This window comes from Petaurus breviceps, unplaced genomic scaffold (genome assembly GCF_028583685.1).
Source record: "Petaurus breviceps papuanus isolate PSGF00001 unplaced genomic scaffold, PetGlider_PUasm1.0 176, whole genome shotgun sequence".
Lineage (NCBI taxonomy): Eukaryota > Metazoa > Chordata > Mammalia > Diprotodontia > Petauridae > Petaurus > Petaurus breviceps.
This window is the reverse complement of record NW_027185771.1, coordinates 15631327-15637326: the sequence shown is the minus strand read 5'-3', so window position 1 is coordinate 15637326 and position 6000 is coordinate 15631327.

Here is a 6000-nt window from a genome sequence, read left to right as displayed (position 1 = left end):
CAAATTTGCATTCCCATTACACTCCTGTCTAGAGGCTTTCCTAATTGGTGGTAACAAGGTCCCTTCTGGAAATGGCACTCATTGTGCAAAATGCAGATTAAGCATAGGACAACCACAGAAATGGAATAAGAGGAAAAAGGCTGCTTGCAGATATCATAAGCCAGATCTGGGCACTGGACTTCCTTCTGAAGCTTTCATTTTGGTAAACAGGGGCGCAAGGTGAAGAGCAAAACAGCTCCTAAGTGCTCCATGTGCCCGCTGGAAGGTGAAGGGGTGTTTGACAGCCAAGCTCTGCTGTAGGCTGAGCAGTGCTATGGGTTTGATGCTGGCCCCCATGCCCAGGTAAACGAGGAAGACAATAACCTTGTGGAATAATTGGCCATATCTCTGGGCATCCAGAATAGAGTGGACAAAGAATGGCAGTGTAAGCAGGGCCAAGGGGTCAGCTACAGCCGGGTTCTGGTGGTACCAACCATTGAGTCCTTTCAGCTTTGGGTCACCACAGGAGCAGGGTGCCAAAGCTCACCTAAAGGGATGGCCCCTTTAGGAAAATTTGACCTGTTCCTCACTTAGCTGGCATTTAATTTTTTCCTACAAAAGAGGAAGGACCTGGGAGAAGTTGGTTTTCTCCTTTTTAGTAATTCCCCACCCTGGACACAGAGAAGTCTGGGCCCTTCCCTTTCCCCTCCCCTCTCACTGATCCAGTTTCTCAGGCCCAACATAGGTGAGTGGCAGGAAGGAATCTGTTAGCACAGTTTCTAAGGGGTTTGTTAATAGGCAGTAATGCCTCAAAGTCCTGCCAGCCGCTTCCAGGATTTTAAAAAAGATAGGTCATAAAAGCTTTTGACTCAGAGGAGCTGGGGTTAATGGTGGGTAATACAGGCAGGCTACAGGAAGGTGGAGATCTTGAGGGGTCAGATTGTGGCTAGAGTTAGGCTCTTTCTTCCTCAGAGTTAGGACATTTATGCTCAGCCTCTTAGAATGGAGAGATGGCCAGTCCTGACCCGTGGAGGGCAGTTAGCCCAGGGTCAGAGGACCTCTGGGTGTTGTTTGTGTGTGTACCATACTTGGGAAAGGGGCAGCTACTGGAAATTTCAAGGTGTGCCTCTGGCTGGGAGGGCTTCTCAGTTTTAGACATGGTTCTGCTCCTGAGTTTGATGTTGGGGAGCCCTCCAAGGGCTGTCAGCCTTTGGCAGGAGAAGAGGGAAAAGGATGAAGAACCAAGTCTTTGAACTGTTTCCCAGTTACTAGAATAGGAGGTGGGCAGAAGGCTGGGACATGGTTTTCTTTCTGAATAAGATCAGGTACATGATTTAAGGTTACCTCAGAAATTCAGAGAATTAAATGCTTTAGAAACAAGTTAAATCCTCCTTCCCGCCCCCCCCTTCCCCCTTGTGTAGGGGAGTTTATACTTCTTTGCCCCTGGGGAGCATGCAGAAATCCCTCCATCAGATTTGACTGGTGCTTAGCCATTGGATGGCTGAAGGACCAGCTGAACCCCTGTGGGTCTTTGACAAGCAAACTTGCCAGCTGCTGGAGTCAGTCAAGGCAGGAGGAGCAGGATTGTCTGAGGGACTCTTTCTGGCAGTCAGAAAGAGAGTCAGCTCTGGATAAAGGACCAGGCTCTTCATCTTTTCCCTCCAGCCTCTTTTGGAGTCTGTCAGGGTGGAGTATGTGGGAGTGGGGTAGGATTTCTCTCCTCCCCCCCACATTCCTGCAGGGCAACCTCCACAATATTTCTACTCTGTACCCATCAGAGTCCATGGGAGGGGCATGCTCAGGGGGGCTGCTGTGCCCAAGGGGAGTAGCACTAGACACACACACAATACACACATGTACAAACATACATATACATACACCTACACACACATGCACAAACATACATATACACACACCTACACACACCCACACACACACACCCTAAAAAAAAATATCAGGGCCCTGGAACATGACATTTGTGAGTCGCCTTGGCCATGTGTGTTTGTCTACCAGTGTATTCTGTGTGTGCTCACCCTCCTCCGCTGATGTTTATGGGAGACTGCACTCCAGGTTTATGTACCACACGGCAGGAAAGTTTTGTTGCAGCTATGCTATTCCATTTCTGTAAATGCCTTTGCTTTGTCAGTCTGTCGATCTATAAGCATTGATTAAGCGCCTCTTGTATACCAGGCACTGTGCTAAGCTCTGGGGATACAAAGAGGCAAAAGGCAGTCCCTTCCCTCAAGGAGCTCAAAGTCTAACGGAGGAGACAATAAACAAAATAAATATGTACCCCAAAAAACCACATATTGGAAAAATAGAAAATAATTAACAGTCAAGACACTAGAATTGAGGGGGCTCATAGAAGGCGGGTGGGATTTTAGCCGGGGCTTCAGGGAAGCCAGGAGGCTTTGAATTCACTGTCCTGTGTTAGACTGTAGGTGGTGGAGACATTGCTGAGGGCTTGTATAAAACCCAAGGAAAGTGGAAGTTGGAGTTAGCATTGCTCAGAGGACCCCAGACCCCGGTGGGAGTTAAAAGGTAGATCTGGGGACAGAGGGTGGGTTACATTTACATCACTGAAAGATTAAAGCAGGGTTCCATCATGGTCAGCTGCCTCAGAATCAGCCTAGGCTCATAGATTTAGGGCCAGAAGGAAGAATCAGAGGTCCTCTAGAGGCAGCTAGGTGGTGCAGTGGATAGAAGATGGGGCCTGAAGCCAGTGGACCTGAGTTCAAGTCTAGTCTCAGACGCTAGCTGTGTGACCCTGGGCAAATCACTAAGCCTCTGTTTGCCTCAATTTCCTCTTCTGCAAAATGAGGATGATAATAGCACCTCCCTCCCAGGGCTGTGGTGAGGACGGAATGAGGTAATGATTGTAGACAGCACAGTGCCTAGTGCTTAGTGAATGCTGCCTAAATGTTCGCTGCTGTTAGGGTCTGATCCACCCCTTCATTTCACAGATTGTGGAGTCTGACACCTAGAGGTGTTAACTGACTTGCCTATAGTCACACAGCCTAAGAGCATAAGCTAGGTCCTCTGACCACAGAGAAATGGAGGTTTGGTTCCAGATTCTCAGAAACCCAAACCAGTATATAAGCTCCTTTCCCTAATTCTGGAGCCCACTTGTGATCATTGCTGAAGCTTGAGCTGGTGGACCTGCCTGAAGTTTGGGTCCTGGAGACTGTAACAGGGCTGCCTCCACCTCCTAAGGCTGCCCTGGGGTCCGTGTTCTTGAACTGAGGTGGAGAAAGAGGGAGGAGGATGCCCACACAGCAGATTTCAAAGCTGAGTTCTGTTTCTAGAGAACAAAGCAGGAGGTGAGACTGGTGTACATGGGACCCCTGTGAAGGGTGTCACTGTGACCCCTGAGGCTGACTGAGGACTAGCCCTGATTTCATGTTTATCTATTTTTTCAGACTTTTTTTGGAGGGTGGAATTATATAATATATATATATATATAGTCATGCAAAACAAATTCCCTTATTTTAGGGGTGGCTAGGTGGCGCAGTGAATAGAGCACAGGCCCTGGAGTCAGGAGGACCTGAGTTCAAATCCAACCTCAGACACTTAACACAAAAACTAGCTGTGTGACCTTGGGCAAGCCACTTAACCCCAATTGCCCTGCCTTCCCCCTTCCAAAAAAAAAAAAAGGCAGCCTTAATTGGCTGGTTATACTCAAGGGATCGGTGGTGCTTCCAAGTTCTCTCAGGAGCATAGGTAACACTTATATGCTGTGAGACTCAGTGCATTGAGATAGTGTAAGCAGCCTGAATCAGGAAGGCAGTATGTTTACTCATCAAGAGAATGCATCGTTCACCAGGTGGCGCTGTAATCGAGCCACTAGCCAAATGGTCTTCTCAGTCTCTCTGGTACATGCCATTGCCCTGCATCTCAGCTCTAAAGGTCATTATAATCAGCTAAAAACCTAAAGCTGATCACCCTCTGAATCTACGCAGAAAATGATGTGAAATACCACTCAAAGATACTAAAAGCATACATGTATGGTTCTGCCCTCGCCCAACATCTGGAATTTCTTTTCTCTGTTGAATGATCCCCACATTACCAGGACCAGGAAGTCAACATCTCTGGGCATGTAGTATGTTAAACTAGTATGTTAGATAGGCAGGCAGGTGCCCTGGCTGTGGCAGCCTGCAGCCACCACTGCTGTACCCCCAAAGCCCTATTCCAATATCAGCCATCAGCCTGGCAAGCAGGATGTCTCTGTCAAGGGTCAAAGAAGAAATAGGGAACCCCAAGATTCACTTCCTGGTGACTCGTAATTTTGTTTCTCTTCATATAAATTTGCAGTAGCCCCGCCTTGGCTCCCTTCAGAGATGAAACTCATTGCATTTATATCTGTAAGAAGGATCAGAGTTATCCATGGTTCCACCCTCCCCATTTTGCAAACGAGACTCAGAGACAAGAAGTAACTTGTCCAGGGTCAAAAAAGAAGTGGTAGATGGGGATGGAATCTGTAGCTGGGATTTCATCTGTCTGGGGAACTCAGGTGAGGAAACTCTTCCAAAGCAATGCAGCACCTTCTCTGAAATGCACAGTTTGAGAGGGTTGCGGTGATAACTGGGAGATTGTAGAACTGTTGAAATCACAGTGTCCTTCTTTGAGGTCCATTCAATCCAAGTTGATCACTCAGTTAAGATTCTGGTGGCTGTCATTTGCTGATTCTACCCCCCCCCAACATTCTTCTTCCTTCCTCACTGAGTTCAATGCCTGGCTCACTGTCTTTCTCTTCACCCCAACTCCAGTCCTCAAATTAGAGCTTTTCAATATACACATTGATAGTCTTTCTAACTCCTCGGTCTGCTCACTTCCCACGATCTCCTCCCCAAATCTGCTTCAGCTCCTATGGAGTTGTCACACCCTTGGTCTTCCCATCACCCATAGATGTTCCACTTCCATGTTGATGAGTTCTGGAATGCCTTTGTCTAATCTCCTTCTGCCTTGTGATCCCTTACCCTGTTCACTGTGACTTACTTATCAGTTCCCTCCTCCCCTCACTTCTTTCCCAGGCCGTCACCCCTGCACTGTCACCCCTTTTCCCTTTCCTATCTGAACCCCTCAGTGAGTCAGTTCAACTCTATACTTCCTCTGTCCTCAAGTCCCTTGTCGCTTCATCCCTTGCCAAACACAAGTCCAGTAATACTTGTAGTATTCCCACTGTCCATTGCCTTTGCTGCCATTCATATGCTGCCGAATGGAGATGGAGGAAATCACGGAAACAAGTTGAGTGGGTTCACCACAGTTTTATCTTGTCTATATTTGTTTTTTTTGTTTTTTTTTTTTTTTTTGCATCAGGGCAATCTCTTCATCCCTCCCTATTGGATTCACTCTCCCACTCACCACAGTGACTCTTCTAAACCTTTTCATCCCTGCTCAAGCCCTCCTTGGCACCCCTTCCCTCCATTCTCTCAGCTGAAAACCTTGTTTGAAAAAATGGAAATAATTTACTGATAGCTCCCTCTTTCTCCCATTCCTCATCTCATATCACTTAGATATCTTCCCTAATATTTCCTCTTTCATTGCTATCTAATGTGAAGAGGCGGCCCTTCTTGTCAAGGAAAACCCCTTTAGCTGTACAAATGATCCCATTCTATCTTGTCATCTATCATCCTACTCCCTCACAGGAATCTTCAATCTCTCCTTGTCCGCTGGCTGCTTCCCTGCTCCCTACAAATAGGGGTTGGGACAGTTCTGTGATAATGATTCTCATATCTATTTATGCAACCCCATTTTTCTTGACTTCCAGTCTCATATCTCTAATTGCCTTTTAGAGCTCAAACAGAGGACTAGATGGGAAGAAGCATGAGAGGCAAAGTTAAACCTCACTTAAGCCCTAGGCAACTGCCTAGGAATATGAGTTGGGTCAGGGAAAAAAAGTAGATGCCTATCAACATTAGTCATAGAAAGGAATATGTAGGGTTCAAAGCTTCAAAGCAGCCTGTATTCTGGGGAGGGACCTGTGGTGTCAAATATAAAGTCATTGAATCTGAATTGGAAGGA